We start from the raw sequence: 27,221 nt of genomic DNA on the forward strand, positions 1-27,221 counted from the left end.
TTTCCGTATTTGACTTTTAAATGGACTACATTTTTTTCTTCCAGTTAATATACAAAATGTAACATACAGTTTTCAGTTAAAGTTTTAAGCACACAACTTGGACTAAAGCTTCTTAAGACCAAAATATAATATCGAGATGAATAGTTTAAATTTTTTTTCACTATTTTTGTTGAGCCTGAAACTTGTGTCGTAAAACGAGACAGTCATTCTAGATTCCGTCGTCGTCACGAAATTACGTTTTTCTTTACATCCAAGGCGTTATTAATGTAACAGTAATATGCCGTTGGAAAGAAACCCTGAAACATATAGATTATGATTGATGTTTATTTAAAACTAAGTCCTTCTGATCATCATTGCAGACTCTTTGAGATTTTGCGATGGTCTCTAACTCGAGTACGTTATTCCTCCAGAAAGATAGTTATTGGAATATTTCCCATTCACACTAGACCTCCAACAGATATTATACCACCATGCGCCTTTCATGGTATAAAGAACTGCACAGTTAAATTCAGATCTACTATCGTTATCACGATCGTAAGTGGAGAAAGGTATATCATTATGATACGTCACACTATCACCTGAAATAAGATAAAAAGAGGAATATCAGGAATTTTCATTTATAAAACAAACAACTTTTGTTTATAGAATAGGGATACGCGTATATGCACGTCAATGTGGTATAACCAAACATATTGTGTGACTAACGTTACGAAGGTTATATATGTTTTGTTGTTGTTCATTTGCTTTTTTGTATTTTTTGCTCGGAGGAGTAGGGTACTCGTGATTGTTGTTTGTTGTATTCTAAATGTCAAGAGAATTTTTCAATAAACTATTTCTGAAAAGAATTACCGTCATGGTGTATCTTGAAATTGGTGAAAGCGAGGTAAAATGTTGAATCACAAAAATACTGAACTCTGATGAAATTCAAAACGGAAAGTTCCTAATCAAATGGCAAAATCAAAAGCACAAACTCATCAAACAAATGGACAATAACTGTCAATGTTTTATTATAGACGGGCCTACTGGCGTATATACTAAATTTAGTCCTGGTATCTATGATAATTTCATCTACTAGTAATAAGCAGGTTATCTTTGATTCATACATGTATCATATGGTTATACAATCGTAAGTTCTCGTGTTGAAGGGACACTCATTATGTTATTTGACTCTTACCCTTGAAATGAAAAGATGCAGATACATTGATATTTCATTGAAGGAAAACTCTAACTTATAGAGTAAAATCAAGCATCTCTCGATTTTTATTTCATTTTACTTAACGATTATGTAACTTTTATAAATACATGTGTATGTCATTGCAATTAAATTCTCGTTATCAGTGACTTAGTCCCACAACGAACAAAACATTGCGATTTTGCGAAATTTCTGTAGTGTTTTTGTAACCAAAGGAACAAATTTGTAAAACTGTGGACCAGCGCTCACATACCGTAGGATACGAATCCTGTTTTATGCGGAGATCAACATGAATAATTTAAAGCAGTTGCGAGATAACTTGTTTTAACTGATTGGGTACAGTTAAAGTGTTATAACGACAAATCATATTACGTCACGTAACGAAAAAGGGTAGAAAAAAATATTCCCATAAATTTTGCAGTTTTATGAAATTTATGTCGCGTATCATTGCTGTTTATTTTTCTATTCTGTGTTTCTAAAGACAATTTTTGAAATTTGAGGTAAATTAAGGCAACAGTAGTATACCGCTGTTCAAAACTCAAATTCATGGCCAAAAAACAAAATTGGGGTAACATACTAAAACCGAAGGGAAACGCATTCGATATAACAGGAGAACAACGACATAACACTAAAATTTAACACACAGAAACGGACCGAGCATCAGACAAAATCCCACGAGAATAACAAATATAACATCAAAACCAAATACTGGATTTTGGGATAGACAAGTACCGTGACACGTCTTATCGCAATGTGAATTTACACTCTATAATAAGAGAAAACAAACGACGCAACGTTTAAGTGTAACACACACAGAAACGAACTATAATATAACAATGGCCATACTCCGGACTTGGTACAGGACATTTTTACAGGAAAAAATGGTGGGTTGAACCTGGTTTTGTGGCATGCCAAACCTCGCACTTTTGTGGCCATGTGAAATATGACATCAAAATGACAACACAACACCACAGGACTACAATATAAATAGATTGGAGAACACAATTGACAAAGAATCACACAAACAACAGCCAACAAAAGGCAACAAGTTCAAAATTTAATACCTCAGAAGTGCATTTTGTCCACACAAGACCCACTGGTGACGCCCAGATACAAAAGTGTAGAAATGTATAAAGATAGAAAAAGGATTTTTTGGCCCAAACATTACTGCAAATTAAAAAATTATCAAACATATTGTTAAATAACTGAAAACTTGGCTTAGGTATAAGGTACAGAGAAAAACAAAACAAATTTGACATCGAACAAGATACCATGTCAACAAATCATGACTTAATTTGCATATTACATGTATGTTAAATTTCGTAATTTCCTTGTTTTTTCATCAAATTTTAAGTATATTTTAGATTAAGAAAGTATGTGCGCACACATAAAAAAAAACAACTTTAAATGTGTTGAGATTATACCAATAGATATTATAAAGCTTTTGTCAAATTATTTTGTTGTTTTCTTGGCTGCGCAGGATGTTTCCACAACGGAAATAAAGATAGAAAACTGCATAAATACTGTATTTTTTCATCGTTTTTGTGAAAAAAGTACATGTTATGACGTAATTGTGACGTCACCAGATAACATTCTTTATGTTTTGCATTCAAAGTTCTTGACTCGATACGTTTCTAAACGTTATATTTTTTTTCTATAGTACTTATTGGACAAGAAAATACTTTACTCATGCCTAGTATTTCTTTATTTAAAACAAAAATAAATTCTGCACATTTTTTTTAAAAGGGCAAATTTAACAAAGTGTGACGTCACCAGTTAACATTCTTTATGTTTTGCATTCATAGTTCTTGACTCGATGCATTTCTAAACATTATGTGCAAATAAGAAATGGTTATCAAACTTTTTATTTTCTTGGGCCAAAACTGGGCCTTAGTGCCCCTACTCCTTTAATTGGGTAACTTCCAGTGATGTTTATTTTCTTGTATATGCAATACAGCATGTGATTTGTTTTCTATAGTACTGGACAAGATAATAATTTACTCATGCCAAATATTTCTTCATTTAAAACAAAAATAAATTCTGCACAATCTTTTGAAAAGGGCAAATTTAACAAAGACAAATAGGGGAAAATCAATGGTAATATAACACCAAGTTCACTTTAGATGGACTCTCATTTGTTACAATTTCATGCGCTTGAAGAAGGGAGATTGACATTTATCAGGACTCCGGGGTCGGGTGTTTTCAAGCTCGGAAATCGGGATTGATCCTTTCGGGATCCGGGAATTCTTACTTCGAATTTTGGGATGTTGGGGTTTAAATTTCTTTATATTCAAGACCTTGGGATATCATGTTTACCCCTCCGACCTCTCTCATTTAAGTGAAATATTCTAAATTGATTGAGTCTAAAAGTTGTAGAGTGAGTGGGAAATGAAGGCACTAGGATAAAATAATATAAAACAATTTAAAATCAGACAATTAAAGGCCCAAATCATGTATCAAAACGAAAAAACAAAAAGAACAGACACCAAACAACGACAACCTTTATATCTGGATCAAAGACAAAATAAGTAGCTTTAAATTGCTTAATTACTACTTTAAAAATGACAGTTTTTGATATCTATTTTTTTTTATTTCATTGGTAAAAATTTCACACATTCGTATTTTTATAATAATTGGTCACAGGGACAATAATTGAAAATTCAGCAACCAAAACTACGATAACAAACATTCATAACTAGGAGCAAATCTGACAAATAGCTATAGTGAAGTACAAATACCAAGGATACACTTTGAATATAATATAAAACGAAGGTTTTTTAGAATGGAAATTATACTTCAAAATGTCGATTATCATTCCAGTCTTCCAGGTCAATCCTTAGTTGATGGTTTCCTCGTGATGTTAGGATGGCGATATACTTATTTCCTGAAATTGTGTGATAAGATTCTTTGAACATATCAATATAATGACAACTATTAAAGTTAAGTACCTTTAACATTTCTTGACAAATTGACCGATACTAGTTTTAAAAAAAGGGTTATCAACCAATGCGGGTTGTTCTAAACCTTTATAAACAGACTGATTATTCATTTTCATCCTTAACTGATGAAAATAAATGAACCAGCTTACCTAACCAAAATTCCCCTTTTAGGTCACCAAACCCATTTTCATAGTCTTGCCAATTTCTGTAGAACTCGATGACTCCATCGAAACTTTTTTGGATTACCTTTATGAATTAAAAACAGTTATGAAATATTAACTGTCACACTTACAGTTTTACCTGAAAGAAGTTATAAAAGTTAAAAAATTACTATTATAAAAACATAGTGGTTGATATTGTGTGGAAGGAATCATATAGGAGTTTGATATAATCGAAACGACAACCATTAAACCAACCCCACAAAATTGGCACCAAAGTAAGTAATCGTAGTTAGTTGTATACTCGACTAGTGATGACCTACATCCTTAAACGCTGAAAATGAGAACTTCATTACGACTTGGACCAATTGGACAAATACACGGTAACCAGTGACACAAATAGTCATGGCAACCGTATTTTTTTTCTTTATAAATGACACTTTCAATAATTTCAATGTAACCAGCAACCAGGCATGTATCAATGAGACCATGATAAGAAACCGTTTCCCGAATTTAGCATTAACAGGGAAATTAATTAAAGTTTACAATTGCACTATCTCTTTTGAAATCAGTTTCAGTTTGCTGTAATTTTTCGATAGTAATTAAGAAAAAACTTTTGATATCGTTAGTATCCTGTTTTCTTAAGACTATAAGTCACGTTGTTCAATTAGAATTTAGAAAACGGGTACCATAATAAGAAAATCTACTGCCAACAATCTGGACTCATTTCCGAAAATACGTTAATTAGGTAACTGGACATAAAATTGGTAACATGAATTTTAAAAGACCGAATTAAATTGATCAAGGTGCCGAGCGTTTTGAAACCGGTATTGATCAAGTTTCTTTAAACTTACCAAGGAGGTTATATTAGAAGGAGAGTGAACACTCTGCTTGATACAAAATTAGCATCATCAGGATAGCAGTTCGATCAGAGAAAAATTATAAAATTATAAAGAAACCGACATGTTTATCACCCACTTGACATGGCCCTCTGATGTACCGGGCTGTTACCGCGAGTAGTTCGGACTATTAGATATATCGCATGTGTCACGTGATTGTTATCAGTGACTGGGTCATTAAAGTTCAGGTGTATTTTTAGTTACAGTGCAGTGCATAGGTGTTTATGATTTGGAAAAAGATTTGACGGGCAATTTCAAAATCAACCGTCTGTCTACGGTGAAAAAAGATAAAGAAATGACAAAGTTATGAGGGTTTAAAGGAAAGTTAGAGAGCGATTTTTATTCAACACTATATTGCTTTAAACAGAGATTTTCGCTTCACCGGTCAATTCCTGCTTATGAGAATTGGCAGGTAATAATCATAGAAAATATACGAATATGCAAAGTACTTTAGTTAAGGAATATTTGCAATTGAAACATGGAGAAATTTATCGGAAACAACGTAAAAGTGACTTTCTGTTATGACTGTTGATATTAACATTGACGGCAATGAGACGGATATTCGTTTTATTTCTATTGGTAATAAGTTTACTTTTAACATAACATTTTAATTTTTAATTACTTAATAAAAAATATCACAAAAAACTGATTAACATTTCAATAATTGTATATCCGGTCAGTTTATGACACCTCGGGTGTTTCCGTTCTTACTCGGGTATGTAATTAGGACAAAATCTCCCTCTGTGACAGAGTCGATCTCAACTAATTAACACCCACTTCGGTAACATTTTATGTGTAATTATCGTCTTTCGTCCTCTCTCCTTCTAATATAACCTCCTTGATCTTACCTACTGGTAATGTAATTAACAATATCTTTGAGTCGCTATATTCTAGAAAAAAATACAAAGGAACTTTGCTGTACTTAAATTTTACGCATGGGAATGTTGCAAACTTTTGATGGTGTAAATGGATGTATAAAATACTATTAATATTTAGTTTTTTACTTGAAACAACGTAAATCTTAAGATATGGCATCCGGATACGGACACAATTGGTAAAAATACATATCATCCGACATTTTTAAAAGATCTGAGAGTGATATAACTTGCATGTTGATTTTTATGCTCTAACTTGTTAGATTCATGTCGTTACTAATGTAACTCTTTAAAAGAAAAAAGGAAATGTTCCAGTTACAAATATGTAACGTTATAAACCAGGAAGTACGGTTAGTCTTATTTTGTACTACTAGTTTAATAGAACGTGAAATGAAAATGAAAAAGTGCGGAAATATTTAACATCCACAAATAACTTTTTCTGCTTTGGAACAACAAGGCATAACTATGAAGTTTTGAACAATTAATAAGATTTTGAAAGAAATTCAATAGAATCGTGACAAAATATTTTCCGTTGCTCATCGTGAAAACAAAAATAATTACTTAAACAACAATAAGGCGTAAATACTTGGATTTATATGACTCGGAGCAAGCCTATACAGGAAAAGCACCATAAAACAATCAAGCTTAGGCAGATTATAGAATAGTATATACAAGACGGTATGATAGATGAAAGATACAATATTACCAACAGTAATAGACAGAGTTAGTCAGACATGAAATATGATATAGCTTCAAAGTGTTATCGAACTTACAATAATACTTGATATCTATGTCATTAGTATCGTACAGCATACGTATCAGTAATACCAGCATATACTGTTTTGAAAAAAAAAAATTAACATGAAATATATATGTACTGAATAGAATATATTTACAATTTATACCTACTGAATATAAATCAAAAGGCCCATAAGCAAACATACTAAGAGTACCTGCAACCCTTGCAAAATTAATAGCTTTTTTGTTATTAATGTATTTCAGAGCAAAAAGGCAGAGAAAGGCACACACACATGTTCATTTTGGGACTTTACTCAGATGCAATAAGGCTACCAGACGAACTTGATTAATAAATCCTTTTATTAAGGTTTTAATATCAGCCAATGCATACGCAAAACTTTGAATTATTCATAGATGTCAATGAGGGTTAAATTATTATTCAGGTAGGGATTTTGATTTATCTCATTTTACAAAAAAAAATATTCAAAATAACCATTACATTTGTCAAGAAAAAATGAAATTGAGGATGAGAATAGGGAATATATCAAAGAGACAACAACCCGATTAAAGAGCAGATAACGACCAAAAGCTTCCAATGGGTATTCAACTCAGTGTGAAAATCTCGCACCCGAAGGCGGGCCTCAGCTGAGTCATACATACAAATGTGTACTAGTTCAGTAAAAATGAACACCATATTAAACATAAAATATATAAATGAACTGAGAAAACTGAGAATAAACATAGCACGCGACTCTTTACTTGGAACAGGCGCAAAACCATCGCGGAGTTCAACATATTTTGTGAGATCTAAACCCTGTCTATATATGTGTAGCTTCACAGCTACTTTTGAAAATGTACTATTTCTGTACTAAAAATCTGTAGTACTGGAAATTGACTTTTAGTATTCAGTACTATTCTGTTACTTTAAAATTATTGTAATATTTAGGTACCTGTATTTTACATTTCCATTTCACAAATACTAAATAATAAAGTATTTTGGTAAGCCCAAGACCAAAATAAATAAATGTATATAATAAAATATTGAAAAAGCATTTTGCAATTAAAATAATCTTTGTATTAAAAATTAAGAAAATAATAATAAAAAAAGGTTTGTCTAAGTCAATGACATCAACAGGTTTTGTAGGAGCTGCAAATGAAATCTTATTAAATATGAATATACATTCCACGATATGATGTTCTGTTAATGTTGTATCGTTGCCTCTCTTTTAACCTCAATGCGAATCTACATGCAGTGCAAATATCAAGTAATGATAGAAATGAATTATGCAAAAAAAGCATTGATACGTGACATTCGAAAAGATATGATATACATATGTTGCCTTTTAGCATCAGGTAACTAATTAAAAATATTGAATTAAGGTCGATAACAAGACCCAACTTCTTTTAAATAATTCATCGAAGTTGTATATTGTAAAAGAGAGGCCGAAGATTCCACAGGAGTATCTAAATTCGGTAGTATAAAAATACACCGACAATGGCATGACAGAAAACAAAAAATGATAAACAGATAAACAACAGTCTAAAACACAACCTTGAGATCTAAGGACAGAGCACCACGAGCCCCCTACACACAGGTGTATTCGGAGAATGCTAATAAATGATGATATACTGAGTCTGTCACCAACGATGTTTAACAGTCCACCTTGTGTAACATAACTCTCTCTGAAAAAAATTCCTTGTTGATTTGTAATCTAACATGTTCGATTCTAGTCGTATCTTTGTCAGAAAACAAACAAATATTCAGTTACAGTTATGTAAGTACAGCTAATCTTATTCTGCACTTTTAAAGGCATTGGTCTGAAAGTGAAAAAGTGTGGAAATACTTTCAATTCGTAAACAGCTTTTTTGGGGGATAACAAAGCATGCCTATAATTAATTTGTACGATTTAGCATAAATTCAATAGAATCTTGGCAAACGTTTGTTTTTTCTCTCCAATAGTTAGACAGCTGGTTAATAAATAGATAATGGAAATATTCCTGGATGTTACCTAAAGCAAAAGTATACACAAAAAGCACAATGTAACGATCACCTTTAAGCCAATTTCAAAATAATAGATACAATTATCAAAGGTACCAGGAAAAACAAGACGGTTTAATAGATAAAAGATTGCCAAGAGTTATAGACAGTTTAAATCAGACATGAAATGTAATAATGTTAAAGTGGTGTCGAACTTGCAATTATGCTATTGATGTAATCATTATCGTGCACAATAATCAACGATTGATTCAGCAGATAGTTAATCTAAAAAGATATATACGCCAGATAAATATGTACAGAATGAAATTGATCAAACTTTAGTCGAAGTAATGCACTTTCATCATTGATTTCGACGTACATTTGTGGCTTTGAGAGAGAGAGAGAGAGAGAGGGAGAGAGAGAGAGAGAGATGTAATTTACTAGTATATGAACAAAATAAGAACGAGTTTTAATCTATCCACAAGTGAATTTATCACAGTTCAAGCATTAGAATTTATGTTTTGAAGGTGTGGCTGGCATATTGTCAAGTCGGACTACATAAAATTGCAAATTTTGAAGAAATAAAATGGTTGTAATTAATATTTCGATAAGAACCAATGTCTTAGCCAAAAAATAATATTTGGATAAGTATGTATAAACTATTTTTTAGGATAAGGATTTGATCATAACCTAATTTTGAAATTATTATAACGTGATAGGGAAAAGCCTAATTATATTTCTTTTCTAACATATCTCTTATCAACACTATTTATTCCTGAAATATTTTGCCCCAGAGAATGTCTTTTTACCGTAAATTTCGAAACGAAAGTGAAGTCCAAAAAGAAAACAAATTATAGCCGTATTAAAGAGTTGCAGCTTCAGATTAGGGAGAATTAGACGTTTTTTTCTAGTGTCATTAGTTGGTCAACTAACTAAATCAAATATTGTTTTGCATTATTAATTTCTAATATTTGACTAAGCAATACAAATTTCAGTTTTAAAACAGTCATTGCAGTAATTCAAAACACTGTAAAATCATTAACTGGGGAGAGGCAATGTATCGCGGATTAAAATTACGGGCGAATTCTAATTTTGAAATAAGTGCAATAGGCTTCTGTGCAGACGTTGGTAACATAATGCCATCATATATCCACGAAAATAAAAAAAAATCTACAAACATTATACAAAACTCAATGATTCCTGACGGCTTGTTAAATAATCTTCTTAATATCTACAACGAACTAACAGAGGAACATTTGCAAAATACAAATATAGAAGGCCACGATTATAGAATAACATACGTTTCGACAATTCTATTTACTCTTTTTGTCGAATGTTTGCAAGCAATTTTGTTTTCAATTAAAGTACTGTTATAAATCAAACCATGTCGATCGATAATCAGGCTCCTCGCACATGTTGTAAGTGGTTTTGTATTGCTTTCGTCTACTACTTTAGCCTCTAATTGATTCATTATTAATTGATGGACTATAGTTGTTATTGTTGTGTGATTGATTGCTAACGTTCTATCGGTACGAAATGAAAAAAGATATATAACGACGAGTGAATTATTTGATAGTCACTGTAAACAAAAGGGTGATTAACATTAAATATTTTGTAGCTTCTGTTTTTATCTAAATGAAAGATCAACAATAATCGTTTAAAGTACGTTTTATAATTTGTTTAATATATGATTTTTGTAAAATTGAATAGTCGAAATTGTGTATAGATACCTTATATACCTATATTGAGTTATTTTCTTGAAGAGAAACAAATTTAAAGTTATTCGTTTTTGAAGAAACTACCTAGACGACATCACTTGTTTTGTCATTAATATCTTTTTTCTGATTAAATTGCTAAACTGCAAATTACTAGCACATTTAATCAGTGTGTTTTTACAAATTTGGTTTTATTGTACAAGTTCATATCTTTCACACTTTTTAAACCACTTTGGTGGACATGATACTTTTCCTGTGTATAAGGTTGAAACAACTACCCTTTGTTGGTTAAAAATGGCAGACAAAATAGAGAGGCATTTTTAACGTGTAAACATGTATCTATATTGATTTGGGAGTTTCATTTTTCGTAAAAAAAACATCGTAGACGAAGGGCGTTGTTTTAACTAAATGTTTAAGACAAAAATAACTACTCAAACTATAAAAGTATACAATAAAAGCATGAAGTTTACAAAACAAATCACTGTATAATCGTATGTCCACATCAAAAGCCATAATTATCCAGTATCTTAACGATCCTGTGTACAAAACTGGTTTACTAGTCTAATTGAGTTTTACGATATTAAAAGGCAAAACAGCTATAATACTATAATAGATTCGTATCAATTTAAAACTTGTCTTATTGTCAATCTATAATTACAAAACTTATTCACTGGTTCTGACGGCGGATAATAACATAGAACTGAATTGTCTTTCAAGTCCATTATTACAATTTTTTTGAAGTGTGCAAACTAGGTTATCTTAAGAGAACTTCAGGAATGTTTGGCGAGCTGACAACATTGCTTTGAATGTTTACCTTCATTATAAACTTCAAATCGAATTTCACGTTCTTGAGGAACGCTTCACTAGACAAGTTTACAAAATAAATAAGGATGAAAGATCAATAAGTGAAAATTTGTCATACATCAATAAAGTATGTTTATTTGAACAGCGGTAAACTACTGTTGCCTTTATTGTTGAGAAAATGTCATTTACTATTTCTAAGAATAAGTTGACTCGATTAAATCATTTTGTGTAAACAGATGCTAATCTGTTTTTTATCCCAAAAGTAGAAGAACTTAATATATTTTGAGTAAAACATATGATATAGTCTCTTCATTATAATTAAAACCTATTTCAAAACTGGCTGAAGCAAGACAACTCTAAATAAATCATAGTTTAACAAATAATAAAAAGTTGTCAATGCAATGTTTCTGACAAGGTATATCACATTTGTATGTGGGGGTTGAACTAGAATAGTAAAGTTCTCATTTTCCCTTTTACAATATCGATCATCATAAAATTTGAAAGTACATATAAAAGCTACACAAAACATCCGCATATTTTTTTTGAAGACATCAACATGTATCTTGCAGGCTTTTTTGTTATTACAAATAATTCTGATAACAAGATTAATTCCTCAATAAATGTAGTAGAAAACTAGTTAAAAAAGATTTTTTTTACCAATTCAGCAACGGAAAGGAAACGAGTGTTTTGTGTTTTTATATAATAGAATTAATGATTGAATATATGAACGTTTGTTATAGTTAATGAAAATGGATGGGTTCCTATTATTTATCTTATTTATTTTATTACAGAATACCTATTAGGTTTATTATCAGGTAGTCAATTTTCAAGTACCGATATGATTATGTTATAAAACACCTTTCAAACAAATTACTGCCTTTTGTCAATCGTAGACTAGAATGATGTAGCTTAATGATAAATTAAATGTTTGGTTGATTCGATTAAAAAAAGATTCATTGGTATGGTTAAAAAGTATGATTAATTATTGACATTTAAAATCCAATTGGAGATGGTCAATATCTACATGATCTATATATCTATTTATTCATATCCATGTTCATATTGGGTTATATGACAGTCGGTAGATTTTGGAGGACATATCGATGTTTAGTAAGTTGACGTCTGGATTAAAATATACACGAAATGTGGATACTTATAAATGACGCCGTGCATTGTTAATTGATAGTATAATATTTTTTAAAACGTAGATACACTGGTATAAGCTTAAGAATGTTATAAATCAGATATGAACATTTGAATCAAACCTGTGAACAAGGATTTGACAGCTAATGCCTCTGTTATCGAAAATCAAATAGTCTACCAGTTGTCGCTATAAACGAATTTCCGTGTTTTTATAGAACAATCATATATATCAAAACTCGTTTTTGTTACACTTCATGTATAGTAATTTGTACAGCTTCATATGCTTTATTGTTACTACTTGTAATTAATGTTATCATTGTGATTCATTTAATTTCTTCAGCAGTTGTAGATGATTGGAAAGAAGAACCGAGTTACAAACAATTAAAAAATATATAAATGTAAAATATACATCAGTAAGTAGAATTATTATGTGTAAAACAGTATCTTCCGATGATCTTTCTTTAAAAGGACAAGACGACCTACTTCATAATAAAAATGAGAATGGAAATGGGGAATGAGCAAAAATCAAACCAACAACAACAACCCGACCACAGAGCAGACAACAGCCGAAGGTCACCAATAGGTCTTCAATGCACTGGTTGACAACTTTTTGCTCAGACATTAATGATCGTTCTTTAAATTCACTGCAATGAAAACTCAAGACTAAAGAAAACAAACCCCATCACACTGAGGTTTTAAGGATCTACAAAAAAACGTTTTGTGCAAGCTTTGACTTTTTGGAGGTCAAACAAGAGCAACTGCCGTTTCCAACAATAATCGAGTTTATATGTCTACTTTATCATTGAAACTACAAAAAAGAAATGAACATGTACACCATCTGTAAGAATTATCTCTTTGTCCGATGGCTAAACAACAGAATTATATATTTATGATGTATCCATTGTGAGCTTTAAAAAAATATGGCTATTTTAGGAATTAGATTATCGACATTGTTTGCAGCTGCTATACAAAACGTTTGATTCTTGGTTTCGTTCATAAAAGTTTCGGTTACAATTATGTTTGCTATTTTATAAACAGTTGATGTCAAAAGTAGGGCAGCTATAATCGACGCAATACGATTTTCAAGATGAAATGTACAGACATAAGTATAATTGTTCATTACATTACCAAATTAAAGTATTTATTATTGATAAAATAGAGCTGACCTTCAGTATGGACTACAAAGACATTGGAATATCGTGTACAACTCAAGTTGATATAGTCATTGTTGATTTAATGTTTTTCATTTAAATATTCATATACTGTAATGGAGTGTCTGTCCCATTTCAGGAACGTGTCAGTTGTTTTTCATTACTTCTACTGGTTAATATACCCTAGCGTTTGATTTCATTAGGTTTCATGAACTTCCCTTTTTCGATTTCAAAGTGTATTTCTGTTCATACTTTTGTACTACCGTTGAGTAAAAAATACCAAGACTTAATGATATAGCCAGGTTTCTCTAACAGTAGCGATCCATCTATTTACATACCGGTTATAACAATATACAGGATTTATGTACTAAGTTGCATTTGGGGTGGGTCATACTATACACTACTTTTAAATTTGAAGTGTTTAAAAATAGACAAAACTAGGAGTATTTGACTGTTCATACCACGCAATGATATTTCTACAAAAGATACACAACAAACTAATATGCATATTTAGTCATATGGAATATGATAATGCTCAAGTGTTATCGACAATTTTATATTTCTAGTTATGCCATTATTATTGTACATTAAAACCACAAGTTATAGCAGTATATAGCAAATTGAAAAAAAAATCATCAACAATTTATTTCAACTAAAAACAAATCAAAAGGGTTAATAGCAAATATTCTTGTTAAAACTTCATCCATTGTAGAAGAAATGGAGTTTTGTTATTCGTTGTTGTCAAGGTCAAGTTCAAGTACAAATTATACAACTCATTGTTTTAAAAGAAAAGTTCATTTTTCAATTGTTAGTTAAAATAATATTTGCAAAATAGCAAAAGGACTGACATACAACGTTTTGGTATGACATATGATTTTTATTAATGCTATTTTTTCTGATAAGGTCATGCTGATAATAGTGTGCAAATTTTTGTCTGCTTTCAAAATGTTTTTGGTTGAACACGTCTTGATTTTTGTACTACAACCAATTGTCGCAGAATTCGAACTGTTTCGCTAATAGATCGATAGTTTCTTCCTGGTATCCTTTATCAAAGGAATTTGACTTTCCACTACCAAGAACACAGCATCGGTTTGAAATTCAAGTATATTCCTAACTGTTTTCAGTTTGTTGCCATGCCATTTCTCTATCAGGGCTGACATCATCCCTTATATTGTATTTTATTGCTCTTGTATTTTGCATTTGTTTTTATATTTTGAGGCTGAGAAAATCAGAGTTAGTAATCGTATGTTTACAGTGTTTGTTATCTTTCTAGTAGTAAGACCCGTCACCACCAGGATGGGATCCTTGTCAGAAATTGCGCTCATCAAATATTTAATGATACAGTGAGTTAAATGGCATCCTTTACCCCGTCACCCATGGTGGTGTTTTGATAAAGGTGATATGCTTAACCATTGAAAACTTCATGTGTCATCCACTTTTTGTATCGGTATCAGATTTGACACACATAATTTGTTAAATGTAAGTAAGGCCGTGTTCACGACAAACGCCGTGTACAGTTAACGTGTTAACATTTTGTTTAATGAAATGTACACTAGTTTCACATTAAATTTGTTCACATCTATACACCTTGCTTATAAGCTACCTGTACATAAGATTTGTTCATACTTGTAAATTATATGTCATTTAAATGTTCATTACGTAGAACTGAAATCAAATTTTCGAACAACTTTTCTAGCAGTTAGGGAAAGACTATTTGACTTAAAAAAGGGTGATGGAAATGACCATAATTGGATTTGTAAAAAATCGGGTCATACAGATGATCAGAATGAACAAATATTCTAAATCTGAAGTTTCCCCATGCATTATAGTGTTAAATAAGGAATTTGGACCATCGAAAAAAAAAACCAACTAAATATAAACATTCGCAGGAGGAAAAATTCAGAACCCTCCCCCCCCCCCCCTCCTTTTTTGAAGTAAAGGGATTGCTCCTTTAAAAAAGTCATTTTAGATTATTTGCAGTTGTTTAAAGATATCTCAACTACGAATTGAAAACGTAGGCTGCATCAGCGTGCTTACAGACGAACAAAAAGAATTGTGATCTTAAGGATCAATACATTTATATCTCTCTTCTGTTAGTTTCAAATGGTATTTTTCTCAAAGGATTATCTGGCAAAGGCAGGGGGTAATGTTTTTTTTTTATTATTTCTAATTGTATTTTAACGTATCTGAGATACTACAAACAAACAATTGACCTCACCCTTTTATAGTAATGCATTTATGAGTGATCGTTGTTTGAGTAAAGACCAGTGACATCTATTTTTGTCAGTGTGTACGTCTAGTTGATTCAGGAGACCTTTTCAAATGAATTATGTGTTCGGTAATGATGATGGATGAGTCGATAAGGGGTTAATAAGGCTACGTAAAGTGTTTTTATAACAAATAAATATATCAAGTTTAGACAATTCTGTAAAGAACTTTATAAATAAGTGTTATAAGTATCAATTTTATATAAAAATCGTTTCTTTTTTTGATATACATGAGAAAATTAAAGTTCTGAATGCTTAGTGTTGTGTTCACTTAACCTACACAAGGCCAACATCGACTGTCGACTGCATGTAGACAAAACATGAATTAAACTAGATGTAAACATTGAGTGTTATCAATGGGAACATAATTATATAGATATATTTCTGCATTTATGTAGATTGCTACGATTTTCTCTTTTAAAATTGGAGCTCTTTATATTAGTAATATAGATAATTTTTTAAATTGTTGATCGCTACGACTATATATTAACGCTAGTGTGTAAAGTTTGTATGCACTTTGGGTTTCAATTTAAGTAATGAAATAAATCAAACCATGTCATGTTGTCAACTAACAACTATTCGATCGATATTCTGAATCATCGTAAGTGGTTGTGTATTGCTTTCTTCTACTACTTTTGTCCTTAATTGAATCTACTGTTAGTTGATGGGCGATCTTTCTTATCGTTTTTTGATTTATTGCAAACCTCGTGTCAATTCGAAATGAAAATAGCTAAATCACGATGAGTGAAATCGGTAATAGTCTTTGTTTACTTGCAATTTCTCTAAACTCGGATAAAGATTTTTTTAGAAGCATGTGTGATACCTGCAGATGTATCTTAGCTTTCGCGTTGTGTTATTATTAAAGTGACGAAGAACACATACGTACTTTTTCTCTTGGAAGAACGATTGGTTAAAATTCACATGTCGACTAATCTGTATATTTTCAATTAGATTGTTTGGGCCTCGATTACGGAGTAGTTTTAATTGTTCTATTACTGCATCATGTAACAGTTAACACTGGAATTGTGATACTGAAACCTACATGTGACAGATGTGTTCGACGCCAAATCTTAGTTGACAAGGATTGCCACTTTTTATGATAAATATAAAAAGAAGATGTGGTATGATTAATTGTCAATGAGACAAATGTCGACAAGAGACCAAAATGACACAGAAATTAACAACTATAGGTCACCAAACGGCCAGCAAATTTACAATGAACAAAGCCCATACAGCAGAGTCAGTTATGAAAGGCCTCGAAATGACAATATGAAACAATTCTTACGGAAAAAAGGCCTTATTTATATAAAACAAATTAACGAAAAAAAAATTAAAAGTTGGGTTCCTCTAGTCAGTACAAACTTACCTCCGAAATTGTCAAAGTGTTGAGAGGGTTTGTTAAAACACCCCACAAAAGTCGAGAAAGTGACAACAACCCGAATATAGAGCAGACAATAGCCGAAGGCCACCAATGGGTCTTCAATGTAGCGAGAAACTCCCGCACTATCAGTAGCCCTTAAAAAATATATATACGAGTACAGTGATAATGGACGTCATCCTTAACTCCAAATTATACACAAGAAACTAAAATTTAAAATTATACAAGACTAACAAAGGCCAGAGGCTCCTGACATGGGACAGGCGCAAATTTGCTTCGGGGTAAAACACGTTTATGAGATCTCACCCCTCCTCCTATACCTCTAGCCAATGCAAAAAAAAGTCAACGCATAACAACACGCAAATTAAAATTCAGTCCAAGAGAAGTCCGAGTTCGATGTAAGAAGATGTAACAAAAGAAATTAATTAAAATGACAATAACATTGTCTTATGCATTCTATTTGCCATATATAATCATAAGCAATTTTCGATAATTGGAGGCACTGGCGTAAATAAAACGTGTTTCTTTCTTCAAGAAGATTTTTCATAGTTTAAACATATTTATTTATAGTGGATTTGGAAACAAGTTTTGCAACTTATATTAATCCCTCTCCACTTTGCGGGTGCGAGTGCTGCCTTGTAGCGGCATTAGCCTACCTTTTTTCGAAATCTACAAGGGTGTCTCTAACGTGCAAGAGATATGGCTCTCTCTTAACACGGGTCAGCCATTTATCGTCCCCGTCCGACGGACTATCATCGTTTCCTCAAGACCATACTCGCAAATGGTGTCAAGGGAGAGCCGAAAATTGAGGTCCTGAAATTTTCATCCCAAACGGGAATCGAACCAGGAACCTTTGTGTTAGTAGTCCGATGCACTAACCACTACACCACGGCTCTCTTCATATTATACACATATTTTTCAGGGTATTTTGTAGTCATTGTGCATCTTCGAAATACGCAATTTCCGACGTCGAATATGCAATCGTTCAAAGACATCGATAAATAATTTGATTTTGGATGGAACGTGTCTTCTGATTGGCTGACGTTGTTTTGTTTTCAGCTCAAAGACATAATTTTTTGACCGTGACGTCATCTGTCTATTCGAAATAACGAAATTACATAAATAAAGAGTGTTGTGAACACTCTGAAATAACCAGTTGTCTATGTTTAAGGTCTCAGACACCAGATCAGTCGTATGATTTATACATTTAACTTTTATCGCCTATTGTGATATTATTACAGGGTGGCACGTCATGACAGGCGGTGAATGGATAACAGTGTATATTTAGAATGGATTAACGACTTAACTTTACACATTGGTAAATTACTGTTTCTTCCTTTATCGTAATTTCAAAAACTCGAGAAATCCAGTCATAGAGTCTCTGTATTCTTTGACCAATTAAACGGTTCGTGTTTATAAATCAAAATTAGATATGACGTCAGTTTAAGGAGAAAAATTTAAAAAAGCTATTCATCTTGAATACTTAAAACCAAACTATTTTGCGGATATTTTATTTCGCGTTTCTGTGTGTGCTACATTTTAATGTTGTGTTTCTGTTGTGTTGTTGTTATCATCTTATATTTAATGCGTTTCTTTCAGATTTAGTTTGTAACCCGGTGATTTTTTCTATTGCTATAAGAGTTTCGAACAGCTGTATATTACTGTTGCCTTTATTTATTCTTTTAATCCCATTCGCGTTGTGTTTCATTTTGTGTTTTTCTTATTGACTTGATGTATTGGACGAGGAAATTACCCAAGTTTTACCCATTAGCGACGATTTTATTTCTACTGGCGAAAATAAATTCGTAAACAGTAAACAGTAAACTGAATCTTTTCTTCGTTTTGTCCAGTTATAGGAACAAGAAAATAATCTATATTCGACATTGTTTATAAATGCTGTAAAACGGCCGTGATTCATTATCATATATGTTACAATTCTGTCTACTAGGTTTATTGCGTTTTACAAAAACGCAAAGTAAAGCATCTATAAAGTCTATGAAAAACAAAACTTAAAACCAATCTGAGATGTGTGTAATTGTCAATCTTCATTACAAAAAAATATTCCCTTGTTCCGACGAACAATAATATAGTTAACTGCAGTGTCTGGTTCGTCTATTTTTACAACTATCAAGCTAGGATTAAAGAATGCAAATTTCGCGATCAAAAGCAGAACGTCGGGAAAGTTCGGCGAGTGTACCGCATTGTTTTTAAGGTTGTCCCGGTTTGTAGATTTCATGGGAACCTTAAAGTTGTTTTAAAGGACTCAATTTTATTATTTGGTGTTTATCTTACTTTAAAAAGTACGAAAATATTTTTGATTTGGTAATTAACAGTGAAATGTTGGTATATTATTTTTATTGTATGTCAAAATTCTAAACGAATGCGGCAGAACAACTGAAAAATATAAAACTAAAATATATATTTTTTTACCATCAATCACAAATTACTTAAAGGAAAAATCAAAACGATAATAGAATATCGCAAGTTACGTGTTGATACTTATAATAAAAAGCTACATTTGTTGCTTCTGATTTAATAGCAGAATGAAAATAAAAAATATTTCTGAATAGATGCCGAGAAGATAAAACACAAATAAAGGATTTGATATTCATTTTAAATGAGTTAGCTATGAAAATAAATTGAATGAATAGTGTTTTAATATATAGAGAGTAATGAATTTAAGAGTAGAACGTATGCACGTTCGCGATTGTAAAAAAAACCCAGGAGATGCACCACTTGATGTGTTGGCTTATTATAAGTGTGTCTGGTTGATTATAAGTATTAAGTTTGAACATACGATCAACGTAATTCTAATTAAATTGTGAAACTGTTCATATTCACAAAAAAAATCACTAACACATCTCAAACACGTAATAAGTTTTTACTGTATCAATCAGACAAACAAAATCCGGTTTTAATCTTGAAGGAAAGGACACATCAATATCAATATATTAAATGTTACGTTGATTTATAATGGAATATATATCTTACTTGAAACAAATGTAAAAACAAACCCTGACTCCTCCTCTTAGTCGACACGAACACAACTCAGCTGTTCTAATATCTTAATTTTTCCCCCGGATTTGCTTTTGTTGTCATTTTGATATGATTTTAAAAATCGGAATCGTCCTTCTCACTGTCAAACACAAAATCTTAAGTTGATAAACCCGACTGTCTTTTCGTGCCATCAAAATGTTGTGTACCGTTGTAAAATGTTCAATAAATAATTTAACAACGTTTAAGGGGACAATGTGTTACACTGACATGGTTTTAATGGCCTAAACTTCCAATATCAAATTACATGACGATACTAGAAGATCATTGAATGTTCATTAATAAGGTTATGGATTTTACAAGTTTGTACTGTAATGTCCTTTCCCACTAGCTTTAACAGCGACGTGTTTCAAATGATTACACATGGGAACATAATTTATTGGTATGTTTTAAGTTGAGTTATTTTTAAAACTTTCATTGGTTTAGTGTTACTACTTGTGTAATTATCGAGATTCGTGTATATTCCTCAGCAGGTGTCGATAATTTGAAATGATACATGTTATAAACAATTAAAATTTTAAATATCAGTTTACTAAACACAGCATACAAGAACTAAAGACTGAAAAACACAACCCATCAAAACACAAAAAAGTTATTACTGGTTATTAAGTGTTGTGTTTGCTTTGAATGTTAATATCGACCAGCATTTTTGTTTTTGTTTTTAAAAATCATCAAGATAATATGTCTATATATTTTATGATTGAAAGTAAAGATATTCATTGATTAGTTAAATGAACTGTATGACCTTTTCCTTTGTCCTATGACTACAAGAACATAATTATCTATCTATGGTGAATTTATTGTTAGCTGACAACACGTGACTGTTATAGAATTAGATTGTCGACAATGTTTGTAGCTACTATACATGACGTCTGATTTTAACCAGGGGTCACAATACTATCGGTTACAATTGTGTCTTCTTGTTCATTTGCGATCTATATGAATAGAAAAAGTAAGGCAGCTATAATCAGCTCAATAAACTCTTCCCTGATCTTTTTTTCCAGACTTTTATAATTGCCTATGATATCACACAAATGTTCAATACCAATAATACAATAGATCTAACCGTCAGCATGGACCACGTAAGATTTGAAGAATAAAGGACTACTACATACTTTGAATTTATTTATTTTCGTGATTTGCTGAGAATAAGCATTTTCGTGGATATTTGATTTCGTGGTTTTGCCAATCTCTGTATACAAAACTTATTAAATATATGCTATTAGTTGAGTATTTGAATTCATGGTTCACCTGTATCCACAAACCCACCTTAATTGGTATCCCACGAAGTATAACAATTCCAAAGTAAAGACAACAGAAGTATAACGATGTTCATCAGTCATTTGATCTGAAACTAATTTAATAAGATTTAATCATTAAGCATTAAATCAATTTAATAAATTAAGATTATCGTCTGCTAAACTAGAGTTATCTTTTCTTTAATTTTGAAGGACTTGAGCGTCTTTTATTTACCTACATAATTTCGTAAGCGGTTTTCCCGCTTTTATTTGGTATAAAATTGCATGCTTTTCGTGATTTGTTCATTGCGTGATTTAAACTGAAGGAACACAAAAGGGATAGGCTGATTCAGACAAAAGATAAGTTCATATGTTTTAGTGATAAATAGATATAGTTGTTGCAGTTGAATTTTCCGAATGATTTTATTTCTGTAATTTTTAAAGAATAATTCTAATTTATTTGAAAGTTGTTCTTGCAAAAAGTTTGATTCTTAATTCAATGTATCGCTTACTTGGATAGCATTTATACTGATTAGACTATTATTTAATAGTTACATTTGTGCACACATATATTAATCTTTGTATAGTTTTAAATTTAAAATGCTTTAATACAGGTGATATATTTGTTTTGATTGTAATGTATGAGCGATATTCTTTAAACAGGTAATTACATGTTTGTAGTGTAAGCCGTTTTAACATTTACATGCCCGCTAATGTTTAATTTGTTACACGTACATCTTTTGTAAGTTTTTTGATTTGCGGATAATTAAATAAGCTTGGTAATTTAACTTATCGTTTATATCGACGTTATATTTGGTTTGAAGGATCATCGCACTTGTTTTAATTGTGTTTTGTTACCAACTTCAGTTGTTTAATGCATTCAAATGTATATTAATTTTATTTAAAACAACGTAGTCGGTTATATGTGGTATTTTATTTATCTAACTTGAATGATAGAATAAGAAGTTGAATTTATATTTTGAAAGATGAATGGGCTTTCAAGACTTGATGTATGTAGCTAATCTGTTTTAATAATTATAATAGTTTATAACAATGCCAAGAGGTAGAGGCAGGCGTCGTCGGCAGGACACGGTTAGAGACTTCGTCTTAGAATGGCTCCCAGGGAACAACTTCAACCACCATTTAGGAATGAGAAAAGGCGTCCCAAAGTTGATGTTGATGAAGATGCCCCTGTAGTAAGACGACGGAGGGTTGATGAACCTCAACTAGTTGCCTTGCAACCAGATGTAGAATTCAAGAGATTGAACCTGAATTAGCTGCCTTAGGTGAGGTTATTGAAGTTTTTGATGAACCTCTATGTTGCCTGGTTTTAATGAGGTTGTTATATTGATAACTCAAAAGCTTAAGGAAAAAAGTTGGCATTGAATATATTGATTTGTCCCTTATGCATCAAAACAATTTCAACAGTCAAACAAAATGAAAACACCATTGGAATTAATGACGGTATGCTGGTTATACAAAACAAAGTTAAGAAAAACCATACTGTTAATTATGTTGAGGATTGGACTGATGGTTGTATTGCTTATGTCCAGGTCCTTATTGAAAGGTATCCGGGAAAAGCAAGTGAACTTTTCTCATATATGTCAATCATAAGCGGTGCAGCGGCTGATCATCCTGTCGAAAAATGGTATTCTTATGACCAATAATTTCGTTTGAGTTGTATCAAGGGATCATACTAAAAAATGGTCATCCATAGATTTTTATTTATTTTTTGTTGCGTATTTTAACTAACAATACTCAAAAACAACAGCAGGCTAATGTTGGATATAAATGCTGTGATTTTAATTTTAAAGGTTTTTCGAATAAACGCAGTTGCCAATACAGGCATGCATGTCTCAAATGTGGTTTTAATCATCCTGCTTTACGCTGTCGTTGCTTTATGGACTATGAATGTAATACTGGTCCATCTAGGTTTAAGAGAAATAACATTTCACGTTTTGTTAACAACTCTGCTAATAGACAAAACCAAAAAGGAGGTTTTAAGCAAAGATAATTTATAATTTTTCAGAACTACATCCAGACCAGTTTAATATTTGGGCCCTATGAACATCTCCGGTTAATGTAAATGAACTCTCTAAGCTTCTGGAACTATATCATGATAAGCAAAGCACTGTTGAACTTTTGAATGGATTTAAATATGGTTTTGAAATTCATTAGGTCTACACGTTCATGTGAATTGTGAATATAGAAATTTGTTGTCTGTTTTGAAAAACCCTTTTGAAGCTCAAAAGAAGTGGAATAATGATATATCATTAGGTCGAATGGCAGGCCCATTCAAACATAAACCTATTTCAAATCTTCGGTGCTCTCCTATTGGTTTAGTTCCTAAGAAAACTGGTGGACTTAGATTGATAACTTATTTGTCTTACTTTCAAATGAAAGTATCAATGATTTTATTGATACTCAGTTTATCAACGTCACTTATTCATCATTTGTCAATGCAGTCAAAATTGTAAAACAAATGGAGAATTCGGCTTTAATGGCAAAAATGAATATTAAATCGGCATTTCCTTTACTTGAATGTTATCCTGGTGATTTTGATTTACTAGGCACCTGAAACTAAATGGTATTTACTATATCCAAAAAATAATGCCCATGGGATGTTTTATTAGTTGTGTTTTTTGAAAAAATTTCAACCTTTTGCATAGGTCAGTTAAAAATAAAACGCATTCTGAAATTTGGATCATTATCTTGATGATTTTATATTTGTTGGAAAAGCTCATAAAGATGACTGTCTCTGTCTTATGACTGCATTTTCAAAAGTTTGCTCAAACTTGGATGTTCCTATATCAAAAGAAAAGTTACTCTGAAAGAAGTGCGTATTTAACAGGTTCATTGGCTTTTTGTGCAAGGGCTCTTCCCTCCAGAAGGGCATTTATGAGGCATCTATATGGCTCTTTTAAAAAATGTTAAAATATCTCATCATTTTATAAGATTGACCAAAGGAATACGAGATGATTTGCATATGTGGCAATATGTTTATAAAGAATTTAATGGCTGACCATATATCCAAGATTTGAATTGGGTTCAAATGCTGATTTACATTTGTATACTGACAGTGCATGTGGTCATTCAATGGTTTGTGCAGCTTATTTAAATGGACCATGGGCAATTTTACAATGGCCATAATTGGGGCAAAGTTTTATTAAGTGACATTACTTAATTGGAAATTACACCTATTGCTTTGGCCATCTTTTTACGGAAAGAAAGGTTTACGAATAAGAATATAATTTTTCATTGTGATAATATGGCTGTTGTTACAATTTTAAAATCAAAATCTTCAAAAAATGACAGGGTTATGTTTTTTGTTAAGAAAAATAGTTTTGTGGACTTTATTATTTAATTTTTAATTTAAAGCGTTGCATATTTTTTCAAAAACAATTTTATTGCTGATGCTTTATCTCGTGGACAGATGAAGAAGTTCAGTGAAGGAACGTGCAATGCCGACCGGACGCCACAAACTATTCAACATGAGTTCTTAGATCTTTTGTTATAGAAGCTTCAAAATTGTTGAATTATTCAATTTCTCAAAGTACCAGAAATGTTTATAAAAATGCATTGCATTCGTTCAATATGTTCAGGATGGAATATTCTATTCCCCTTAGTTGGCCACCAAGTAACAGACAAATTATTGGTTACATTGGTTTTTTGTCACTTTATCATTATTCATCGATACAATTAGATCATATATATCTGGAATAAGTTACAAATTGAAAATTCAAGGGAATGAATATTTAACTAAATCTTTTATCATTCAGAAACTTTTGGGTGGTTGTGATAGACTTTACAATTCTTAAGATCTTCGGGCACCTTTGACTATTGATATTGATTAGATTAAATGTGGCTTTGAGGCACGTGTGCTCTTCTTATTATGAAACAATATTGTTTCAAACAGCATTTAACTTAGCTTGCTGCATTTTTACGTGTGAGTGAATTTGCCATTACAACGAATGTTATGCAAGAGCATGTTTTACATAGGCGGGATGTTTATATTGACCATCTTAAATTAGCTGTTTATTACGATATTTTTTTTCAAAACTGATCAAAAAGGGAGATCCACTACTTTAGTTGTAAAAAATAAATAAAAATGAATCAAATGAGATTTGTCCTCTACAAAGTTTGAAAGCCTTTTTGCAAATAAGACCTGGATATGATGGTCCTCATTTTTGCCATATCAATGGGAAATCATTGACAAGATTTCAGTTTCAGACTGTTTTAAACAAAGGGGGTTAGATCTTACCTACACAAAGTTAGGGGCAAGGCTATTAAACATACTGATTTTGATGATATCCACCCAACTCTTTTCGCTGATCATGGCGAATCTGTAATATATTGGCAGTGACATTTTTATTAATGCTATTCCGTCAGCATTAGAGTAGTTTATTAAGATCCAAACAGATTTTATATCCAAATGAATTTTAACCTATTTAAAGTTGCAAGCCATAGTGCATGGACACATGCAGTTGTATGTCAGTTGAATAATTTATTTCATTTGTTAAACGCATGCATCAGGTTGAACAGCTCTGTTGAATATACAACAGTTTTGTTGTTAGTTGTAAATACAGAGTTTAAAAATCTTATTTTTGTTGTGCACGTTGTTTATATTTGTACTGTTGTATAGTGAAGTTGATTACTTCGTTGATCTTTTGTTAAGTAAAGTTGATAACTTCGTTGATCTTTTGTATAGTAAAGTTTTTAACTTCGTTGATCTGTGGTATAGTATGGTTGATTGCTTCGTTGATCTGTTGTATAGTAAAGTTGATTACTTCGTTGATCTGTTGTATAATAGTTGATAACTTCGTTGATCTGTTGTATAGTTTAGTTGATATTCTTCATTGAACTATTGTATAGTATCGTTGATATTTTTCTTTGATCTGTTGTATAGTAAGTTGATAACTTCGTTGTTCTGTTGTTTAGTAAAGTTGATTACTTCGTTGATCTGTTGTATAGTAAAGTTGATTACTTCGTTGATCTGTTGTATAGTAAAGTTGATTACTTCGTCGATCTGTTGGTTAGTAAAGTTGTTTACTTCGTTGTTCTGTTGTATAGTAAAGTTGATTACTTCGTTGTTCTGTTGTATAGTAAAGTTGATTACTTATGGATCTGTTGTATAGTAAAGTTGATTACTTCGTTGATATGTTGTTTAATAAAGTTGATTACTTCGTTGATCTGTTGTATAGTTTAGTTGATATTCTTCATTGAACTGTTGTATAGTATAGTTGATTACTTTGTTGATCTGTTGTATAGTAAAGTTGATTACTTCGTTGATCTGTTGTATAGTAAAGTTGATTACTTCGTTGATATGTTGTAAAGTAAAGTTGATATTCTTTGTTGAACTGGTGTAAAGTATAGTTGATATACTTCGTTGAACTGTTGTATAGTATAGTTGATATACTTCGTTGAACTGTTGTTTAGTATAGTTGATATACTTCGTTGAACTGTTGTATAGTATAGTTGATATACTTCGTTGAACTGTTGTATAGTATAGTTGATATACTTCGTTGAACTAATGTCTAGTATAGTTGATAGACTTCGATGAACTAATGTTTAGTTGTTAAACTCCGTTCAATTAATATGTTTGTTCAAAACCTAAATTTTTAATTTGTTTTGTGTGTTGAAGTTAATTTTTTGTCATGGATTGATAAATTTTGTTTGGCGATGCTTACAAACA

This window comes from Mytilus trossulus, unplaced genomic scaffold (assembly GCF_036588685.1).
Source record: "Mytilus trossulus isolate FHL-02 unplaced genomic scaffold, PNRI_Mtr1.1.1.hap1 h1tg000244l__unscaffolded, whole genome shotgun sequence".
In the NCBI taxonomy this organism is placed as follows: Eukaryota; Metazoa; Mollusca; class Bivalvia; order Mytilida; family Mytilidae; genus Mytilus; species Mytilus trossulus.